This window comes from Trichosurus vulpecula, chromosome 5 (assembly GCF_011100635.1).
Source record: "Trichosurus vulpecula isolate mTriVul1 chromosome 5, mTriVul1.pri, whole genome shotgun sequence".
In the NCBI taxonomy this organism is placed as follows: domain Eukaryota; kingdom Metazoa; phylum Chordata; class Mammalia; order Diprotodontia; family Phalangeridae; genus Trichosurus; species Trichosurus vulpecula.
The window spans coordinates 300,965,018-300,988,662 of NC_050577.1; the positions used below are offsets into that span (position 1 = coordinate 300,965,018).

Sequence of the window (23,645 nt, forward strand, 5' to 3'; positions counted from 1 at the left end):
ATGACTTGACTGAAATCACAATTCTCCACCCCCAATATTTTTATATTTTCTACAGTGTTAATAATAATAATACCACCAACACCCTCCAAGTACATATATATTATATATATATATATATATCTATATAAGAAACTTTCAAACAGAGTGCTTCATCCAACCTTCACATCGGCAAATCCCTGAAGAGAAAGAGAATGAAACATTTCTCCTTCTATGTAGATAGAGAGCTGCTCATCAGCTGATTCTGTGCTTTTTTTTCCTTACTCTAGTGACTGAGCAGAAATTGAGTAACTCCTGTAGCAGGAGATTAAAAATTCTAGGCAGGGAAACGACTTCACTTTCCTACTCAAGATATCCTAACTTGTGACCTCGGAAGCCAACGACATCTTCCGTGTCAGTAAGAGCAAAGTGTAGCCTCCTCCTGCATCACCAAGACATTCTGTCGAGGATACCTTTCCATACAAAAATCAGGGATTCACTGCCTCATTCTCCTGCAGGACAGGCCATGATATAGACCTAGATTCAATGTTCAGACTGTGGCAAGGGTGTCAGAGCCACTGAAACAAAGGCCAGAAATCCCTGGACGTCCACACAAATGGAACCTCAGGATTTCCTCTCTGAACTTCGTGTCTCCCCCAGCAGCCAGCCCAGTGCTGTGCATCAAGTAGGCACCCAATGTTTGATGCTTACACCTGGTAAGCCTTGTCTGCTATATGAAGGGAGCAGACCCAGGAGAATCATTTCTGCACCAATTGGTATAATCTGGTGGGATTCTGACTGCTGCCATAGCTAGCCAGCACTTCAGAAAGACCATGATGAAGTGTGCTCCCTCCCCATCTCTGCGCTGAGAAACAAGGAGAGAAATTAAGGCGCACACGAGATGTCTTTTTCCATCACGGACAATGTGAGAATCTGTTCTGCTAGTCTGTACTACTTTGTTACAAAGGAAGGTCCTTACTGAGCGGGTGGGGAGCCTGGGAAGGGAGTAAATGTAACACACCAAAGTAAAGGTATCAATGAAACGTTTACAATACGCAGACAAGAATGGGAGGCAGTTCAGAAGGAGGTGTTGGTATTATGGGTACGAGGGGTCCCCAAAGTCTAGTCAGAAGCTTACAACTGCATGAAGACTTTTAGAACAGTCTCCTCATCTTAAAATAACCAAGCTGCACATAAGAGACTCACAATTTCATAGTCTTCTTTGTATACAGATGTGTTCCCATTTGTTTAGTTCACTATAAGAAATTTTTACAAAATGAACTGAGTTTCCTTGATTTCATCAGAAAAAAAAGAGCATGAGCTCCCCGTGTCTGCTCCTGACCAAGGCCCAGCTGAGCTAAGTTCAGAGTAGAGTCTGCACCAGGCTGGCCTGCATTGGGTGATGAGCTCGGTGGCTCAGTTTGTGTCTGACCTTTACAAGAGCGGCCACTATCCAGAGCCTAGAAAAGTGCCCCCATCCCAACGTGACCACAGGGAGGCCCAGGTGCCTGTCACCTGATGGCCCTCTCCTGGCTCTTCCTCCCAGCTCAGCTCTTCCAGCCCTTGGATTCAAAACACGACCAAAACCTGCCATCACCACCAATGTCAGACTTGATGGACTGATTATGGCTCATTTTTTTCCCTCTTCTTCCCCCCTTCTTTTGTCTTTAAAGAATGTTATTTGTTACATTTTTCTTTGTTTACATGTTTCTCAGAGGGGAGGGATAATGGGGAAATTCTGATGATATAAAAGACAGAAATAAAAACTTTATTTAAAATAACATAGGATTTTGCAAGCAAAACTCAACCAAACAACCCCAACACTGCAGTTTTACCTCTCAGTAGTCCTGGCCAAAAGGATTGTTGGACGCACGCACGCACGCGCGCGCGCGCGCACACACGCGCACACACACACACACACATTTAGAGGAGAGAAATTGGACAGTCAGAGAAGTTCAGTGTTTTAGGCACAGTGGAGAAAGCACTGGGTTCAAAGCTGCCTCAGACACTGGGCAAGCCACTTAACTTCTGTCTGCCTCAATTTTCTCATCTATAAAATGGGTGATAATAAGAGTATCTACCTCCCAGGGTTGTTGTAAGGATCAAACAAGTGCTTAGCACAGCACCTGGCACATACACTAAATGTGTTTCTTCCCATATATAGCTAGGTCCTCCAGCTGGGTTAGTTGGGAGACCTGGGTTCCAGTCTGATATCACAGGGTCACTAATTTAGAGCTAGGAGGGCCCTTGGAGGCCAAAACGAAAGAAGTCAAGTGACTCACCCAAGGTCATAAAGCTAGCAAAAGTCTGAGGCTAAATTTGAATTCCAGGCATTCAGATTCCCAAGCCTGCATCCACTTGTGGCCAGAGAGTGAAGCACAGTCGAAGCTGGAAGAGGAGCCTGATGCGGGACCGCTTAAAGACTTCTCTAAAGGAGCTGGTCCCTCCCAAACTTCTCTTCCCATTTCTGGGAACTTGTCCCACCTACCACCCTTAAAAGACATACAGCTCATCCAAAACCTTCAGGACACAGACAAAAGTCAATGACCCTTATTTTGTCTAGAATTTCGTTCACAATAAAAGCAACACTAGAAACCATGAAACCAGAGCTGGTTAAGGGCACATTTTACCTCCTGCAGTCCCACGTCCACCACAAATGGTCCTAGAGCCAGATTTAATTCAATCATACAAACACTTATTAGTAAGTACCTACTATGTGCTAGGACCAACAAGCAAGATTTTACACAACAGAAAACCTCAGCTTGACTAAAGTTGACCTTCAGAACTGCAGAGCCGGGAAGGATGTCTGAGGCCACTCAGGCTACTCCCTACCTAAGGTACACACCCTGCCTCCATGAGGCCCCAACAAGGCCGCCTGGGCCACAAAAGCCTTCATGCCCTTTCCACTTCAGAATGGAAAAATTCTCTTCCGCTAACGCCACTCATACCCACCCCCCACTTTGGAGTCAGGTTTGCCTGGACTCCCAGGAAAAGCATTCTTTGGGCCCCTTGAAAGGGTCCTGACAGGCCCACACTGAAAGATGAATGGCCAGACCACAAACAAGGCCTTCTGGGGCGGATCTGTGCCAAAACATCATCATAGCACCTCCATGAGTTCGCAATGACACATCACAACTCACTGATGATGACAACACTCCAGCTCCAAAATTCTATGGTATTGTTTGCCATCACTGCAGCCAGATGGACAAACCAAAATAATCTGAGGCTGAAACCACAACACAAAAGGAGGCCACAGGATCCCTCCGTGCAAAGAAGTTATTTATATCTTACTGAACATGGAAGGCTACCTTAAAGTTTCCAGAAACTCCCTAAGATTTACTACCAAGAAGAGAATATAGAGAATATTCAGGGAATGTAGCATGTGGGGGCCAGGAAGAGATTATCTGGTCCACAAAGGAGAAAAGTAGGCCCTGAGCAGTGAAGGCCATCCCCTGGGGTCACGAAGATCTCAACCATCAGTAGCACAGTCAAGAGGAAGATACAAGTTTCCCATAGTCCTAGTGCCGTGTTCTTACCCCTACATAACAACGATTCTAAGAAGGCCAGAGTCTGCTTGGATGAAGAAAAAACAAAAAGCATTTTAGGAACACGGATAAAAAGTGACACTTCTCCAAAGCACAAGCTGTACCACCCCATACTGTACATGCCTCCATGCTTTCAAGAGAAGCCCGGAGATGAACAAAATGCACAACATCAAGGCAAGGAGCACCTGGAGATAACCAGCTGGCATCGTGGCCACTGTATTGCAATTGTGGGACGACGTCATGAAGGATCAAGAAGAAATGACGATGAGGTTCCTATTGTGTCCAAACTTCCCAAAGCGAGAAGTCAGATGAGGCAGTCAGGGGGTACTCTCTTCAATCTGGTAACAAATCCAGACAAGGGGCTGCCATCCACCCTCGGTCCATCGCTCCTTTGGCAGTGATGGGCTGATAGCAGCACTAGTGTTCGCACTGCCAACCAACCGCAAGGCTGGAGCAACTAGCCCCCTGAAGGGGGAGGGAGGGAACAGGGTAAAGTGAGGCAGGAGACGAGGCAGAGCAACAAGGCACTGAAGCGGGGAGAAGAGAGCTCAGAGCGGAAGGAGGCCTGGCCCACTAAGTCGATTTGTCCTCCGGCAGAGTCAGGAGATGGCAGAAGAGGCTTCCTGCAGGCGTGTGGACTCATTTTTCCAGGCAAACACCATTAACTACACAAGGCAGGTTGTGACCAACACCCAGATCCTGGGAAGGCAAACAACTCTGCTTAAAGGAGCCTCAGCTCAGGCTTAACTCGGCTCTCTGAGAACCATGAGATTCAACCACAACTCTGCAAAGTTACTTGAAAAAAACACTTGGACAAAATTCTGCCATTAATTTTTCCAAACAAAGAATGCATAAATGTTCTAAAAGGACAGACAAGATAACAGGGTCCTTATACACTGATTTAAGCAAACACTCACTTGCAAAGAAAAGAAAATCCCCCCTCCCCCAATGTTTTCTTCAAGTATTTTGGTTCAAATATTAAACTTTATTCAGGGACTACTAAACCAACATACAGGCTTCCGTTAAGCAGCTTAAAACCCGTATGACTTAAAAGATAGGATTTCCCTTCAATTAATCCCTTGGGCTTATTTAAAAATCAGTAAAAGTACAGCTTCCAGAAAGCCCCCCTCAGAACACTCCTCCACTCACACTGCCTTCTGCCAGGTGGCCTACTAAAGAACTTTGGGGGGAGCATTGGTACCTGTCTTCCCAGCCCAGCCGGGAGGTCTGTCCTCGTTCTCACAAGCTGAATTTTCTCACAGTGCATTTCATCATTTCCTGTTGGCTGCCAATATCCTTGTCGCTTCAGAGAAGGTCAATCCCCTACACAGCAGCAGTCGACGTCCAAGAAATCAGGTTCACAAAACTGAGAAACTGCTCTGGAGATCACTCGTTCCCTGCACTCCCCAGGAAGAAACCCAATCCTCAGAGAGGAGCCACATTCAAATACATAAACCTTGGAGCATAAAAGTACTCTGGTATCTCCACAGAAACCCACCGAGCAAAAGGAGTAACCTCTACTCCCCCCCCAAAAAATTCCTATGGGATTTTTCTCTCAAATACCAACTCACAAAAATGCACAGTAGACAACCTTAGGATTTTTGCTTCTACTGGGGATCATTTTAATTCTGCTAAAGCTAATTTCTTTCTGAGACATTTGGAAATGACAGTAGTTCATGTAATACTAAGTTGAAGGAAGCCAATAAAGTTTGTTAAATGAAATAACAGAGAAAGTTCTAAGCCCAAAAGAGCGATCTGTAAACGGGTTGGTTTAAGTTAGCATTCCTAATACAGCTCTGAGAGCGCTCCACACACACACACACACACACACACACACACACACACACACACACACAGAGCTCCTGGGCATTGTCCTAGAAGCCAAATGAAGGAATTCTTCTCATTCTGGGAAAAGAAGAGCAAAATAAGGTACAATCTTGGATCATCTCCAACTGATTTTAGCACAAAACCCCAACAGGACTTAGAGCTTCTGCCAAAAGGCTTCAACAGAGGAAGGCCAGCATCGCTGGCCCCAACTCTGTCGTCTGACAGACCTCCAGAACCTTAAAATGTTAGCTCGTACTCAATTACACACAGATGCTGAGGTCCTCACACCACTATCTTAGGTACCATTATGGCTATTTCTTGAAACTAGACATTTTAAGTAGGTATATCTTCCTTTTTTAAAGAATTCAACTGATATTCAACATTGATTGAGAACCTACTATGCTCACAGCACTGTTTTGAATGTTGGGTTAAAAGTGAGGGGGGCATTTTTTTGGACACTTCTCCATTAAAAATTGTAAAAAAAAAACACCATGTTCTCCAATGCCTTATACAATGGCACCTCTGCTCCAAAGCCCTTTCCTCAGCTGTGAGAACATGTGGCCAGTGATGAAGCTCCAGCTCAGGGAGGGCTGCCCCAGGCTGGGGTTGACTCTGGATTCATTTACACCAGCCAAAGGCCTCTTCTCAGCACACTAGAATTCCGGGGCACCATTTGCAATGACTGAAACCACTCTCCAAGCTGAACATGTGAACCAGACGCTCAATAGAAAAATGTCCATCATCTACAAGGGAGGTTTGTTGTGTGGCAAACCTTTTGTTAAGAGCGTCTGTCTTTTAGCAGAAGTGAAAATCCACAGCTGCTTTATGTCAGTCCTCTGTCAGATACTAACGCTCAATGACATGCAGAAGTATTACATTTGGGCAAGAGCATGATTACAAATTATAGACCATGGAGGAAAAGCTTGTGGCCAATCCCCAAAAGAGATGCTTTGTCAAGGAAGATGCATCTTCATGAATTCACCTCGCGTGTACCCCTGGAACCCCAGGGATGTGGACATACTGTAGAGTGGCAGGCTTCAGTTAGAGGCTGGTTCATTTTGCTGTTTAGGGCTTTTTTCCTTCTTTTTTTATTCATTCATTCATTTAGGAAGGGAGGGAGGGAGGAAGAGGAGGAGGAAGGAAGGAAGGGAGGAAGGAAGGAAGGGAGGGAGGAAGAGGAGGAGGAAGGAAGGGAGAAAGGAAGGAAGGAAGGGAGGGAGGAAGAGGAGGAGGGAGGGAGGAGGGAGGAAGGAAGGAAGGAAAGAAAGAAAGGAAGGAAGGAAGGAAGGGAGGGAGTGTGTGTGTGTGTGTGTGTGTGTGACCCTGGGCAAGTCACTTAACCCCAACTGCCTCAAAAAAAAAAAAGAGACCTCAGAAATCATCTAGTTCAACCCCCTCATTTTACAGATGAGGAAACTGAGGCCAGACAGTAAGTGACTTGCCTAAGATCACATGGGCAGAATCAGCATATCTTTTATCAATTTGCTTACAGTCTGTATAAGAAGGTATCTGGGTCTTCCGATTCCTGTTTTGTTACCTGAAATCATGATTTCTAGTCCTAATAGTATCAATATTGAAAACAAAAGATTTATTGTAATCCTAACAAATGCAGCTTACATGATGGTGTAACCAGAATTGTCTTTGTTTTCTTTGAGTGACTCAATTTATCTCAGTGAGCTTTACTAGGTGCTAAGCCCCAGGCCCAAACCCCATTAGGTGTTAATGTAATCCATGTGGATGTGAACATCCCAGGGTCCTAAGGGGAGGGGCCAACTCAAGAACCAATCACCAGAGCCTGAGCTCTGGTGATTCAGATGATGTCTGATGATGTCTAAAGCCCTATAAGAAGGATGAGGAGACTCCGGGCAGCTGTAGTTAAGGAGCCCTCCAGCTTGTAAACCCGGATGTTGAAACTTTGTTGAACTGTGGTAACTGTCTGTTGGGACTTGAATCAGACAAAGTCTGATTGATTGATGTCTGTAATTTGCATTTTGTTTTGAAGTTCAGGATGCTGGTTTTTTTCCCCTGAACTAACTGAATGATATTTGAATTAAAAGTAAGCTTGTCAACCCCTTCACCTTGCTTTCCTTAATTAAGCAGATCGAAAGAACCTGTGCTGTTGGCAGCTTTCTAGGTGTTGGCTGTGGGTGAATTTTATACCCCCACAGAAGCTGCCAGCCGGGTTGTTGACACATATGGCGTAGTCGGCAGGATCTGGCTTTAACAAGGAAGCATGGCGTGTTGGGGTACTAGGTTGGTTGAATGTTTCCCAGTTTTTGGATTGCTCTTTGTACTTGGAGTGGCTATGGTTCTGTGCAGCCTCAGGAGCAACGAAGTCCTGAAGGAAAACAGGCTGGTGGAAGTGCTGGGCATGGTTTCCCAGGGGCCCAGAACAGGAGATATTCCCTTCTTCCCAGGGCTTAAACTGATAATCCTGGCCCTGGAGGACTGTGCTGAAAGGGTGAAAGTCTTGAGATTATATTGTATACGGAGTTTTGAAACAGGAGTGGAGAATGGCCTTGGAGAGTTGGAGAATGGCCTTCCTACAGATTTGGCAGGAGGGGCTGGTGAGGAGAAAGAAGAAGCAGACAGTGGCTGCCAAAATATTGATCCAAGAGACTGCCTGCATGAGAACTTTGGAAAGGTGAGAGCAGTGAGCTGCTTTCCAGCTGACTTTGGTGAGGTGAGCACAAAGATGGGGAGCCACCTACATCAGGATTCCAGGAGAAGCCAGGTGAGGCCACCTGGAGTTGGAACCCAGGAGCCTGAAATCCAGCCCTGGGGCAAGATGAAAACTTTGCAGCAAGGCACTGAGTCTGCCTTTTTGGTCCCTTCAGCTTGGGCTGCTTGGGATCCAGGAGGGCGGCATGGATTTGTTTTTGTTGGGGTGGGGGAAGTGCCTTGGACCCCCAGGGACCCCACCCTGTTGGCTTTATTGCCCAGCAGACCCTAAAAGAACTTTGTTTGAACTCTTTCTTTGAAATTGGGACTTTGGGTGCCACGTGGAAGCCTGCAATGCCAGTGTGCTGCTGAATAAGCACTTTATTTGGACACTTTATGAGTTTAAGAGATTAACTTGCTTTGACCTAGGGGTGGACATTTGAATAGTTAACAATTATTTTGGGAATGATTGAAGAAATTATCTTACTGGGACCTTGGGGTGGGTCACATTTGAATTGTAAACCAATATTTGGGAATGTCACTGAATGATATGTTTTGCTTTATTGTGAACGATATGTTTTAGTTTTCTTTGTAATTGGATCACAATGTATGTTCTAGGATACATGGCTGATTAGATTATGTATCCTAGAACAAGGGGTGGAGTGTAACCAGAATTGTCTTTGTTTTCTTTGAGTGACTCAATTTATCTCAGTGAGCTTTACTAGGTGCTAAGCCCCAGGCCCAAACCCCATTAGGTGTTAATGTAATCCATGTGGATGTGAACATCCCAGGGTCCTAAGGGGAGGGGCCAACTCAAGAACCAATCACCAGAGCCTGAGCTCTGGTGATTCAGATGATGTCTGATGATATCTAAAGCCCTATAAGAAGGGAGGACAGAGCTATTGGTGCAGGGCTCTGGAGATGGTGTTGATGAGGAGACTCCGGGCAGCTGTAGTTAAGGAGCCCTCCAGCTTGTAAACCCGGATGTTGAAACTTTGTTGAACTGTGGTAACTATCTGTTGGGACTTGAATCAGACAAGGTCTATTGATGTCTGTAATTTGCATTTTGTTTTGAAGTTCAGGGTGCTGGTTTTTTTCCCCTGAACTAACTGAATGATATTTGAATTAAAAGTAAGCTTGTCAACCCCTTCACCTTGCTTTCCTTAATTAAGCAGATCGAAAGAACCTGTGCTGTTGGCAGCTTTCTGGGTGTTGGCTGTGGGTGAATCTTATACCCCCACAGAAGCTGCCAGCCGGGTTGTTGACACAGATGGTTCACATGTCTCGATTCTATAGTGCTTGATAACTGACAAGATTAAGACATTTATTTCCAATTACTAAATCAAGAACATGACATCCACTGCACAAACCCATCTCTGTTGTTCAGGACACTGAGGGTCGGAGCAGGGAATGGGGGAGCGGCTCAGTCCCAGGGGAGGGGTCAGGACCCAAAGCCTGCCCAGGGAGTCTCGGGGCCCTCATAGCCAACACACTGTCTCTATGCCAGGGCACAAAGTCAAGAGACATGAGCTGTGGCAAAACTTCCAAATTTGTATAAATTAAGCCTCTGCCCAAAATGGGGTCTAAGATTTTTAAAAAGCATGTTGGTTTGGTTTTCTTTTCAAGTTTTTCTAAAATTGGTTCTACTTCAAGGTTAATTATGGCCCTGGAGCCATGCCTAGCACAAAATGACATCTAGTCACATCAGACAATCCTACGGATTTTTAACATAGGCCTGGAGGGCTTTTGGGCAGAGAGGGAACCTCTTCTCCTATAGAATCAAACATGAGGCAGCCACCTCTTACATTCTAACTTTCAGCCAGTCCTGTGACTATAACTAGAGGAGCCAACGGAAGATGTTTGGACCCAAGTCCAAAGAGAGAAATTCCCTATTGGCAGAGGCTTCTACAAGTACTATTTACAAGGAATAACGCAGTAAGGGCATCCAGAACAGAAACAGTACAAAGCTTCTGGAGGGCCACATTACAGGAGAGATCGCTTTCATTGGCCGCACTGGAAAAACCCAAGAGATGAAGAGGTCATATTGGCTCAGCCCAGGCACGTGAAATGCAGCCGGAGCAGAAGCCTGGCAAGCTAACACACCACAGCATGGGGAGAAGAGGGGCTGCAGATGGACAATGAATCAGGCCCAGGACGGAGCTCAGGCTGGATGGCATTTGGGAAACTGCAGAGCCCTGCAATCCCCTGTGATTTCCCAAAGATGAAATGCTAAGAAGAGGAGCCCCCAGGCTCTTGGTATTTCTGCTTCTGAAACCTTGTCTCTTTGGTAAAGAATGAAAACAAAGGAATAGACCTGCCCATTGCCAGCCCAACACAAGCACTCTGGCTCCCAGAGCTCAAATGGAGCAAGTTTCCAGGCTGACTAATACAGAGTTCAGGGTTCTATGAGGCAAGGACCAAGGTGAAAACCAACCAGGCCTATCACTGGCCCAGTCAAAGCTGAGAGACTGCCATAGAGCGCTGGCCTTCTGGGTCACTTGTCCAAAATGAACAAACGACCCTAGGCCAATTAAAAAGAGAAAGCCTCAAAGAGTGGGAGTTAACATGCTCATCTGCCTCTTCATCAGTTAATCAAAGCCCAAACCACTCTCCTGAGAAGATGCTGGTTCCTAATGCACTAAAGTAGGGGAAACACCATAACATCTTGAGAGCACTTCCTGCGGATTGAGGAAGATTATTCTTGGCAAACCATGAACACAGCCCAGAACAAGGCATGAGGAAGCATGATGGCGTGAGAGCTGGCCCAATGGAAGTCAAGAAACCTAACTTCGGCCACTGATGAGCTCTGGGGAAAATGGTTTCCTCATCACCATCTGTCACCCGGGGAAGATCCACCACGACCCAGGCCTGTGTCTACAGTGTTTTGAGGTTTGCTGTCCACGAGCTCTCCCAGGCAATCCTCACACCGACCCTGGGGACATGAGGCCTTCCTGCCCCCACTTCATGAGGATGTGGAGGAGGCGGGATTTGCAGCCAGTTCTCCTGACTCCAAGGCCATTGGCTCACCACCACGTCACACTGCCTCAAGAACACGTGCACTGTCTATATCACAGGGCTGTTGGAGGATCAGACAAGAAACTGATGCCCCAATATGTGCACATGCATATCTCTCAACAGAGGCAGAACCATTTTTGGTGTCTGTAGCCCCAGCAGTTGGCACACAGGAGGCCCAGCATGAATGTTAGGAAATGTACTGCCAGCTGAATCCATTCCTCAGAGTCTCTACCAGCAACACCCCACCCCAGCCCAATATGCTCTCAAATGTACACAGCACTTCACATAGAGTATTAGCTCACTTCAGTTCCACAATCACCTTAGGTCCTACAGGTGCTCCCCTCCTAAGACAGGTGGGTAAACGGAGGCTCAAAGGCAGAGGGACTTGCTCCTGGTCTCTCGGCTAGTGGGTGTCAAAGATAGGATTCAGACCCAAGTCTTCTGACTACCTGCACTATGCCCCCTCCAGGATCTGGTGAGACACTGGGACAGATGGCTGGCTTACATAAACCATTCCCGTTTCCCTTGCAAACACAGGCAGACAACTCAAGCTGCTAGACTAGAAAGCATGAAACCCAAACACAAGCTGGCCAGACTCACCAAAGTGTCTTGGAAGCACACGAGTCACTGAAGCTCCTGAAGCTGTGGAGGAGAAAACATTCCTGTTATTTCTGACTAGCAGCGATCTGGCTTCCCCCCATCTATTAAAACAGGGCCTTGGGGCAGCTAGGTGGGGCAGTAGCATGGGCCCTGGAGTCAGGAGGACCTGAGTTCAAATCTGACCTCAGACACTTGACACATGTACTAGCTGTGTGATCTTGGGCAAGTCACTTAACCCCAATTGCCCTGCTAAAAAGAAAATTTTTAAAAAATTAAAAAAAAAAACAGGGCCTCCCCACCGTCCTTCAGCCCGTCTCCCCAAGCTGCCCAAAGCATGCTTCAGGAAGGCGCCTTCCAACAGCATCTGACAAACGTCATGTGCCCACGGGCCCAACTACTTCATTACTCAGCCATAAAATGGTAGCAATGGAAAGCCCCTCAAACTCGACAAGTCCAAACTTCATGTTTTACAGCTAAAAAAACAGCAGCTCAGAGGACAGTCACACTGTGAGTAAGCAGGCCTCAGGCTGCTGGACTTCCCAGCATCCCCCAAAGGAAAGCTTTCATTGTCACGGGAAAGTGCAATGTATCACAACACAATATCCAGAAAACTTTCCTGGGAAATAATTATTATCACTATTAACAACTCACGTTTCTAGAAGATATTCCTAGAGAACACTTTCCCTACCTAATCCCATGAGGTGTATGATTGAGGTATTAGCCCTAACTGACAACTGAAGGGGTTCTGGAAGGATGGAAGGGAGCTGGGCAAAAAGGAAGTGGCTGGAGAGGCTTGATATTAAGGATGATCGTGGGAAGATCACATCCAGTTCGGGGGAGGGCAGGTGGGAATCACAAAGAGGACTCTTAAAGGAGGGAACATCTGACGGTCCTTGAAAATGATTATCAGGGAGGGCATGCCTGGTGAAGGGAGCAGCATGAGCAAAGATTCAGAGGGAAGGAGGCCTTCAACTTGCCAAAGGAACATAAACAGCTCCCCTGAGCTAGAGTCTAGAGCCTCCAGGAAGAGAATAAGTGAGACACAAAATGAGACCGCAAGGCTGGGGCTAAGTTTCAGGGGCTACAGATACCTGACCTGGGAATCTGTGCTTAACACAGTAAATGCTGGAAAGCTATGTGGGGGTTTGGGGCAACAAGGTGGCAGAATTGATGCCACTCACTAGAAAGACTGATGTGTGTAGAGGGCCCTTGGCATACCCAATGCCAGGCCACTGTGACACTGCCCTATGAGATGAGGACCAGAGTGAGGCTGGTGCCCCTGGGAATGGAGAGGATGGAACAATACTAAGGTACCCCCCCAAGAAAAATGGAAGAATGTAACTTAAATTCTGGATCTGTAAGGCTTGAGGGGCCAGAAAGACTGGTGCAGACGTCCAACCCAAAGGGGCAGGGGAGAAGAGAGACAGACAGAAAAAGGGCAGGGAGGGAGAGACAGAGACAGAGAAAGAACAGGGAGGGAGAGACAGAGACAGAGAAAAGGCAGGGAGGGAGAGACAGAGACAGGGTCCCACAAACAGAGACAGAACAGAGATGGAGAGATTTGGGCATTAGCTGTTAGAATGGTTCCAAGAGTGGTGGATTCACCGAGGGAGAGGGAGAACATGGCTAAAAGCTAAGAGCCAAGAAGAAAACCTTCAGGGAGCACCCACATATCAAAGTCTGGACAAAGGAAGCCAAGGAGCAGTCAGAGACGGAAGGCTGACCAGGACAACAGGGTCAAGGAGCGTTCTAAGATGGAGTGGAGGAATAAGCAGGCAGAGCCGGAAAGGTTTCGGGACCTCAGCAATCCCACCCCCGCCCTCACTGTACAAGAGAAGCAAACTGTGACCCAGAAGGGGGAAGTCCCCAAGGTAGATAATGCAAGTCTTATTCTCTCCATTTTACAACTGAAGAAACTGAGGCTCAGACCAGTGACCTGCCCAAGGTCATCACCATCTCAAACCCAAGCAGTGCAGGGCCATTAGCGCCTCCCCAGGCCTGCTAATGCAAATACAGGCTGTAGACAGGAGTGCCACCAAACAGGCTAAGGAGCACCAACCACTTTGGCTTGCCCCAAAAGACAACCAGAAGATGCCAGGGAAGGCTAAAGCAAAGCAGGCCCAGCCAGGAGACCTGGAGAGGTCCGATCGGGGGTGGCCCTCCCCAGGCTAAGTTACTGCGAATTGTGAGCTTATGGGCAGGACTCTGACAATATGACGAATTATGGAAATAACTTCAGAGTAAGATGTCTAACTAGCCACAGCAGCCTGCAGAGAGCAGAGCGCCACACACACCCACTGACATATTTACCCAATAATGGTGGAAGAGGAAGCAGAGAAGGAAGACTTCTCTCCTCTTCCTCTCCTCTCCCTGGCCCCACTCACTGTCTGTTTGATGACTCACTCAAAATTAGGAAGCTCCTTCCTCTTTCTGTGCTGAGCTCACTCAGTCAAAATTACTCACTCATCTGAAAAGAAGGCCGTAACATGCTCCAATCCTGCCAGTTTCTAGCCATGTGTCCTTGGGCATGTGAGCTCAGCTATCTGGGCCTCAGTTTCCTCACCTGTCCAATCCTATGATCACTCCTAAGCCCTCCAATCTATCCTGGACACAGGCTCCTGGAAAAGCTCATTCAAGGCCCTGTGCTAGGGGCCGGTGCTAACAGACAAAACCTACGCCATCCTCACCCTCCAGGGTGTCCTCCAGCCAAGTGGTCCCAGAAGCAATTTCCAAATTTGCTAATATACATCCACCCCCCTTCGGGTGGATGCACAAGGCCAGACAAAGAGCGGTAGCAACAAACAGGTAAAGGCCTATCAATACCTGAGCCTCAGCAAAAAAGACGGGGATAGTGCCTTTTCTAGGGGACTTTACAATGCAAACGAAGGATCGGAGAGGGGAGAAAATAAATCCAGAAAACTGAATAAGCTTCAAGCTCAGGAGACATGAAGAACATGAATTTAAGACAAATCAGACTGAATGCTAGGTGAGATCCCAGAATGCCAGAAGTGGTGGTGATACTGTCCAGGAGGAGAGCACTAGCAAAGGGGGAGGCTGGATTTTCCCATTCAGGTTCATGAATGGGTCCTCTCCACCTCTGCTCGCTGTGGCTCAGGGATCAGCAATGCTTCTGTGAGGCTGTGTCTGGTGGCTCCACTCCAGGGCCCTGTGAGGGCTCTTGAGGCCCAGTCGGCCTAGGCCAGAGTGTCCTTTGGGGTAAGCAAGTGTGGATCCCTCAGACCCCACCACACCGGCCCCTTCCCTCTGGGACCCTATCCTACTTCACCCTTCCACTGAGAGCAAACTAGCCTGTGTCCTGCCCAACAAATTGCTGTGGATATAGTTTATGATATATAATATTCATATACATTTACATATATATATATATATATTATATATTTACAGTTTAACGTCCTAGGTCATGTCAAAAAGCATTTATTTATAAAGTTCTTACTATGTTCCAGGCAGCGCGCTAACCGCCAAGAGAAAGCTAGTTCCTGTCCTTGGGGAGCTTATATTCCACTGAGGAAGATGCACAAAAAAGGGACTTAAAAAAGGGGAAGGTGGAGATACCAGGTAGGTTGGCGAGTCTGGGGAGTGAAGGCTAGCCAGTCTGGGCCCGTCCCCCAAATGGAGCTTCTTGGAAGCTCAGGCCACACACAGGCTATTGTGGCCCAAGTACCTTGAGGGCAGGTGGTGCTTCATTAAAGCCTGGGGAAATGAATTCAAGGGAATTGAGAAACCTTCCTGGGGGACCACCACAAGTGAGCGGGAGTTTGAGCTCCCCACCCGTCAGCTGCTATTTCAGATGGCCAGGTTTGAGGGGACAGGGGACAGGGTCAGGACAAGGCTATTAAACACAGAGAAAAGCACAGAGTTAGGCAAAGACCCAACTCTGCTAAGAACCACAGTTACTGCGCGTACAACACAAGGTCTTCCAATCCCCTGGCAGCACACACACTGCCTGCCCAAGTGGGCACACTTCTACTGAACGTGTACGGAGATGCAGTTACCAAAGCGTCCCCCAATAACTACCAGGTGGCTGCCAAGGAAATGTCTGCTTTGGGGGGAAGGGAAGGCTGGAAGGCAGGGCTGCCCTCCCCCCAGGTCTCACTTCTCTCACTGGATGGTGTCCCACTCCCCCACCCCCAGTCAAAGGCACATGTGACACCCCCTCCCAACCCAAAGATGACACTCTCACTTCCTTGTTTGGAGAGTCTGCAGCCTGGCTGGCCCAGAGCGGCCTCCCCAGAGCAGGCAGCCCTCCCCAGGCGGTGGCCTCCCCAGATCCTGCTTCCTTTACTTAATCCTTACACTGGTGAACAGAAAGTGAATGAGCTTGGGAAGGAAAACTCCTCAGGAGGAGTCCCATTAAGAGCCGCCATCCCTCCAGAAGATCCAGAACTTTGCTTCATTTTGCAAAGTTTAATTTTTTTTAATTTGTACACAAAGTATTAGTAAAAACCTGACAACACAGACTCCCCCAAGTCTACGGACCTGACCTCAGGCAAGGCAGCCCCAGAGGCAGGTGAGGAAGGACTCTGGGCCTGGAAGCAGGAGGCCTCGAGGCCTAATTCTGCCTCAGACATTGGGGAGGGAGGGGCTGGAAGCCACTGCCTTGCCTCAGTTTCCTCAACTGTAAAACGGAGATACTAGTAGTGATGAGGGCCCAGTCTCTGGGAACCCCCTTGAATCTGGAATACAGTCTCTGGGAGCCTCCTTGAACTGTCCTTGAATCTTCCAACTGGATTTGGCCTTCCCCTAAGGCCACAAGCCTCACATTATCATTAGGCCCAAATCTCTACCTAGCCTCGCCCTTTGTTGTGCAGCTACTTCCCACCCTTAATCCCATTACCTCACCTTGCCCTCCTTGGACTTCCCCTCAAGACCCTCCCTAAACCCCTCCTCTAGTATATAATCTCCATCTTGCCTCCATGAAGGTGCTCAGATTCAATCTAATTCAGTAGGTTGAATCTGGCCCGCTTGTGGAAACAGGCGTCACAAGGTGGGGGGATTTCTTAAGACAGCCCATTATGGTGAATCCCTAATAAACTTTATCTTTTCCCTTGGCTGAGAAGGCTTGAGTCGAATTCTTTCGGCAGGACCCGGTGCGTCAATATTTCGGGGTGTCGAGCACCCCTCAACCTTTTACCTCTTCATTTTTGGTGCGTTGGCCGGGAACGACTGCTAATCTCAAGTTTTTCTCCAGCCAAGACTGGAAGGTAAGCCTCTCCCTAACCCAAACCCTTTCTCGTTCTCCAAGCATTTTGGAAGTGCTTTCCGGGCCTGACTTCCCAGGTCCCAGTAGGTCAGACAGCTGTTTGCTGTCTTGGACTCAACTCAGCCTGACGCTCTCAGTTCGGTCCAGTGGTTTATGTTCAAGGCCATGGACCTGGGCACACCTTCTGAGGCATAGAGGACAAGGACGGACGCCCTATCCGGAAGTGCGCCCCCAATTTTCCCAATTCTCTCAGCGCTAGGGAATGGGAAAATCTCAGGTACCTTTTTGTGTTTGTTTTTTCCTGTCTTGCTTTGTTCCTTTTTGAGGCTTACTCCCAGATCCTCCTTGCAGAGGAAGGGACTTCCAGCCCCCTGGGCTCACAATGGGTCAAACCTCCTCGATTCCCAAAAATTCACCCTTAGGCTGTCTTTTACAAAATTGGAAAAAGTTTAAGTTCTCTAAAAAACTTAAAAAGAAAAAGCTGATATACCTTTGCAATACCGCTTGGCCACAATATCGCCTAGAAGGCCATGAAGAGTGGCCTTATTTTGGGACTTTACAATATAATACTCTTTTTCAGTTAAATTTATATTGTCAGCGAGAAAGAAAATGGACAGAAATTCCTTACATAATGACCTTCGTGGAGCTCTCTCGGAACCCCGTTCTCAGAAAAGATTGTAAGATGCTCATAGCTAGAGCTCCCCCACAAAGGGGCAATGGGGGTCAACAGGATATTTTGGATAACCCCTCCCTTATGGCCCCCAGGGCTTCAGCCCCAGCCCCTCCTCCTGTTCCCCAACCTCCCTGGAGCACCCTTGTTTCCTGTGCTCCCCCTTCCGTGGCCATCCCCTCTTTCTCTTGGTTTCCTGTAGTGCAACCCTCCTCTTATCCTGCCTCCTTCACGGTCCAAGTTTCCTACTCTGCAAATCCTCCCATGGCCCCACCCCCCTCGGCGACCCATGCTCAGGTCCCAGTCAAGGGTGTTGTTGAGGTGCCTCCTTCTGTGGCCCCTTCCCCTGAAGGGACCCCTACTCAGGTTCTGGCCTCATGGCCTGCCCCTATTTCAGGCCCTGCAGTATCTACCACCATGGGCCCTACCCCCGAGGCAACCTCTACTCAGGTTCCAGCCTCGGGCACTGCCCCCATGGCAGTACCTCCTCCTCTGGCCCCTCTCTCTGAGGTGGCTCCCACTCAGGTCTCTTTGGTACCTCCCTCTCTGACCCCTACTCCTCCTCAGGTACTAGCTGATCTCCCTCGCCAGACAGATGCCCTGGCCTTGCAGTCTAATCTACCTCAGTCGGCAGCTCCCAGCCCCTCCCTCACCAGAAGGGGGGCTTCTTATATCTCTCCCCTAGCTCCAGGTCCCACAGCGCCTTCAAGGCTTTTTCCCCTGAGGGAAATGCCTGCCTCCCCTGCTGGGACAAGGAGAGTGCATGTTCCATTCAGGGATCTGTCCCTACAATTTGAACTTTCTTGGTGTGATTTGCATATCCTCTTCTCTACCTGTTGTACCACTGAGGAGAAGAGGAGAATCTGGGAACAAGCCCAAAACTTTGGGGATCGTTTGGCTAGCAATAATCCCATAAAATATCCCCCAGGTACAGCTGCTGTTCCCACCAGTGACCCAGGATGGAACTATCAAAGGAGTGAGGATAGAGAAAAGAGAGACCATATGGTAATTTGCCTGTTGGAAGGCCTAAGAACTGCATTTCAAAAGCAAATAAATTTTCAAAAAATCAGGGAAGTTACTCAGGGAGAAAAGGAAAACCCTGCCCTTTTCCAGGCCCGGCTAGTAGAAGCTATTAAGAAATATACAAATTTGGATCTTGATTCTGTTGAAGGGGCGGCAATGCTTAACATGTATTTCATTAATCAGTCTGCCCCAGATATTAGGAGGAAACTGCAGAAATTGGCCATGGGACCCCAAACACCTCAGGTCCAATTGCCGGAGATGGCCTTTGGAGTGTATAACAATAGAGACCTGGTTGCAGCAGAGGAAAGAAAACGCAGGGAAAGAGCTAGAGACAGAGAACACGCTCAATTCTTGGCTGCTGCCATGGCCAGGAAAAGACCCAAGGAGCGCCCCTCCAGGGAGCGCCCTTGGAAGCCCATTGGCTTGGGCAGTGGGGAAACCTGCCTTCGATGCCACAAGGAGGGTCACTGGTCTAAGGAGTGCCCCTCTAGGGCGCCCCCCTGGAAGAAGCCCCCAGGATCCACACCTCCAGGACCATGCCCAGCATCTAACCAGGAGGGACATTGGAGGAAGGATTATCCCCGAGGCTGGAAAAGCGGTAGAGCCTCCTCCCAGTACCCTGTCCTCCAGTCTTCTCAAGACTTGGAAGGAGGGGAAAGCCTGGGGCTTGGCTGTGCTCCCACTTTCTCCACCTCTCTCGCGGAGCCCTGGGCAAAATCGAGGCAGAAGGTAAGGTTACCCACTTTATCATGGCTATGTTCTCTTGCTTTAACTAGTGGCTCTGGCCCCACATGCCCCTCGACCCATCAGGTCATGGGCATCAAGGATCTGTTGCCTGAACACTCCTTCTCTGGCCCTGTCCCCTTGTTGGGAAGGGACCTGATGGTGAAATTGGGAAGCCAATTTTCTATAGTTAAACCTCATAACTCCCTTTTCCCTCTGTTTCCCAGACCTCCCCATGTTCCCCCAGAGGCATGGGAGAAGGTTGAGCCAATTGTTTGGGATCAGGGAATTCCTGGGCAAGCTACTTCTGCCACCCCAGCCATAGTTCCCCTCCATAGCCTTCAATATCCAATTAAGCCCAAGGCTTGGGAGGGACTTCAACCATTAATTGGCACTCAAGGCCCTGACTCACTCCCTCTAGAGTGGGGCCCCTACCCAGCACAAGCTTTTGGGACTTTGAAAACTAAACTGACCACCACTCCAGCTTTAGCTTTACCTAATCTAGAAAAACCTTTCACTCTCTATGTTGATGAAAGGAGAGGACAGGCCTTGGGAGTCCTAACCCAGGCTTTAGGACAGGACCCCAGACCTGTTGCCTATTTTTCAAAGCAGTTAGACTCTGTGGCTACTGGATGGCCTGCATGCCTCAGGGCCGTAGCTGCTACAGCCACTCTAATTGTGGAAGCTTCTAAACCTCTAGCAGACCAGCCCTTAGGAGCTCTGACTCCCCATCAAGTTCAGAGCATCCTAGAAGCAGATGGCCAGCAGTGGCTGGCTAACCACAGGCTCACCACATATCAAACCTTGCTCTTAGATACCCCCGACCTAATTTGGATGTGCTACACACTCATGAACCCTGAAGCAGTGTGGTACACAGAACAAGTGATTAGGGGAGCTAGGTATGAAATAGTCATCTTTAATTCCCACCAGGGATATTGTCTTCTCTCTATACTCCTATACTGCCTGTTTGCTGCTTGTTTGCTTAACCTCTTTGCCAAGTTTGTCTCCTCCAGGCTCCAAGCCATCAACTTCCAGATGACCGCTCAGACCTTGCACCCCTTGAACTGGACCCATTGAGACCCCTTGAACTGGACCCATCGAGCCGGGAACAGATCTACACCCCTTGCCAGCAGGAAGCAGTTTCAGAAGCTGAGATCTTCGTCCCTGACCCCAAAAGAATTTGGGTCCTATATGTTTGAGGGGGGAATGATGAGGGCCCAGTCTCTGGGAACCCCCTTGAATCTGGAATATAGTCTCTGGGAGCCCCTTGAACTGTCCTTGAATCTTCCAACTGGATTTGGCCTTCCCCTAAGGCCACAAGCCTCACATTATCATTAGGCCCAAATCTCTACCTAGCCTCGCCCTTTGTTGTGCAGCTACTTCCCACCCTTAATCCCATTACCTCACCTTGCCCTCCTTGGACTTCCCCTCAAGACCCTCCCTAAACCCCTCCTCTAGTATATAATCTCCATCTTGCCTCCATGAAGGTGCTCAGATTCAATCTAATTCAGTAGGTTGAATCTGGCCCGCTTGTGGAAACAGGCGTCACAAGGTGGGGGGGATTTCTTAAGACAGCCCGTTGTGGTAAATCTCTAATAAACTTTGTCTTTTCCCTTGGCTGAGAAGGCTTGAGTCGAATTCTTTCGGCAGGACCCGGTGCGTCAATATTTCGGGGTGCCGAGCACCCCTCAACCTCAAACCTCTTCAGTAGTACCCACTTGAGGAACAAATGAATGAATATTTGTAAAGTGCTTAACAAAGCACCTGGCACACAGCAAGCACTTAATAAATGCTTCTTCCCTTTCCTCTCCTTTCCCTGGGCCTCAGCTACTTGTCTGCAAAAGGGGGGGACTGAGTTAGAACTGTGGTTAAGGACCCCTCCCAGCTTTAAACATATAAGACAAGGAGCAGAATGGAAACCCCGGCTGAGAAGAGCAGGGCACCAATAACTTGAGACACACCCCATTGCCTGAGGACCAAGGAGGTTACCAAAGGGCTCTTCACAACAGCCCAGGAGGAGGGTCTGGAGTCAAAGGAGGGCCAAGGATCAGCTAGCCCAGGAAGACCTCAGAGAGGGGCTTTTGGCCAAGCTCTGTGACCCAGGGCTCTTCCTCTCCCAGCTCAGCTTCTAATTCCTTGATGCCCCGCCTCCACACTGCCAGGAACACAAGAGCCTTTGCTTCTTGCACGTGTCTTACAATGTTTTCTGAACTGGCCTCGCAGTGGTTTCATTCCTTCTGATGCAGAGCACAGGAGCCATCCGCTCCCCTATGAGACCTGCTCAGACGGCACAAGTCAATGGAAACCCCACAACATAAGTGGGGAAATTGGCTCAGGGAGCGGATTTCTGAAGGCTGTGAAGGTGGCGGGCACACAATTCTCTGCATACACATGCATGAGGTCCAATGAATGAATGAATGAAATGCCCAGGCTACACGCACTACAACCCAGTTCTCACTGGACCCTGGCACTGCGGCAAGGTAGGGAGCATGAAGGTCAAACCCTGCTGAAGGCCTTTTGGGGCCCTTCATTGGTCCTTACTCCAACTCAACAACCTCAGGAGCACCACAGAAGGCTGCTCCAGGAGCTTCTCCACAACACACATTCAAACCCACCCTGCTGCTCTTGCCAATATTAAAAAGAATATTTTACATTTCCTATCTCTCCACATTCTCCCAATGGAAGAAGAGTCTGCCAAGGAATGGTTTGGAATTTCCAGATGTAGGTGATTGCGGAGGTTATCTTGTCCAGCATCTTCCTTAGGGCAATCCCACAGATAGCTGGGGCATTTTTCTAAAGGTCACAAGTTCCAAAGAACACATTCTACAAATTAAGTACCATGTGACTGCTGAGCCCTGCTGCCCTGTTTGCAGAAATCCTGGGGTTGAACCCTGCCACGCCCCTTGGAGGATTCTCGGGATTCTCCAGGCCAGGCCCTTCAGGGATTCCGAAGAAGTGGAATCTGCTGTGTAAGCTTGTGACCAAGGTGCTCTGCAGTCAGGTCCCTGGGAACCCAGCCTGACAGCCTTCATGCTCCTACGCTGGCTAGACTGGGCCTCTCCTCATGCACACAGCAGCTTCCTTATCGTTCTGTCTGATTCTACGAATTCCTCAAAAATGACTTGCAAAACCCACATTGAAAATTCTCCCCAACGCTTTGAATTATGCAACCATGAATCTCCATGAGATGACACAGACACAGCATCATTGCTCAACCCTTACAGTGGGGTGGTTTTCCAGTATTTCACTCGACTAAGCAGAAGCATCCTGCTTGCATGGGAGCCATTTCTGGTCCCACAAATTCTCTCATTCATTCACCCAACCTTCCAACCAATCCTTCTTCAACACTGATGAGGCCATGAGCAGGACAATGTGCTTACTGGGCCTGGAGGACGCTAAGGACTGGGGCGTACCTAAACCACCTCTTCTTTTTTTTTCTTTTCTTTTTTTTAAATTTAATTTATTTAATATATTTAGTTTTCAGCACTGATTTTCACAAGAGTTTGAATTACAAATTTTCTCCCCATTTCTACCCTCCCGCCCACTCCAAGATGGCATATATTCTGGTTGCCCCATTCCCCAGTCAGCCCTCCCATCTGTCACCCCACTCCCCTCCCATCCCCCTTTCCTTTCTTCTCTTGTAGGGCAAGATAAATTTCTACGCCCCATTGCCTGTGTAGCTTATTTCCTAGTTGCATGCAAAAAATTTTTTGAACATCTGTTTTTAAAACTTTGAGTTCCAAATTCTCTCCCCGCCCACCCTCCCTAAGAAGGCAAGCAATTCAACATAGGCCACATGCGTATCATTATGTAAAACCCTTCCACAATACTCATGTTGTGAAAGATTAACTATGTTTTGCTCCTTCCTAACCTATCTCCCTTTACTGAATTTTCTCCCTTGACCCTGTCCCTTTTTGAAAGTGTTTGTTTTTAATTACCTCCTCCCCCTGTCTGCCCTCCCTTCTATCGTCCCCCCTTTTTTACCTTCTTCCTCCTTTTTTCCTGTGGGGTAAGTTACCCGATTCAGTGTGTATGGTATTCCCTCCTCAGGTCAAATCCGAAGAGAGCAAGATTTACTCATTCCCCCTCACCTGCCCCCTCTTCCCTTCCTAGAGAACCGCTTTTTCTTGCCACTTTTATGCGAGATAATTTACCCCATTCTATCTCTCCCTTTCTCCCTCTCTCAATATATTCCTCTCTTATCCCTTAATTTGATTTTATTTTTTGAGATATCATCCCTTCATATTCAACTCACCCTGTGCCCTTTGTATGTGTGTATATATGTATACATATCTACATGTATATACACACATACCTACATATACACATACATAGACACATACATATGTATATATATATGTATACACACATATATATATGCATA

At 48.1% G+C, this 23,645-nt stretch overlaps 1 protein-coding gene across 5 annotated transcripts in view; it reads right to left on the reverse strand.

Moving 5' to 3' along the window:
• The window catches only part of PACSIN2 (protein kinase C and casein kinase substrate in neurons 2), a 145,263-nt gene that overhangs the window by 88,950 nt on the left and 32,668 nt on the right, over positions 1 to 23,645 (reverse strand). For 3 of the 5 annotated variants that reach the window (XM_036760044.1, XM_036760049.1, XM_036760046.1), the window contains exon 2: positions 11,625 to 11,666. The exons of 1 other annotated variant lie outside the window; for it this stretch is intronic. The gene's annotated coding sequence lies outside the window, so the exon portion shown is untranslated. Of the gene's footprint in view, positions 1 to 4,722; positions 4,787 to 11,624; positions 11,667 to 23,645 lie in introns of those variants that run through there. One more of the 5 variants, XM_036760047.1, reaches the window with a different exon arrangement.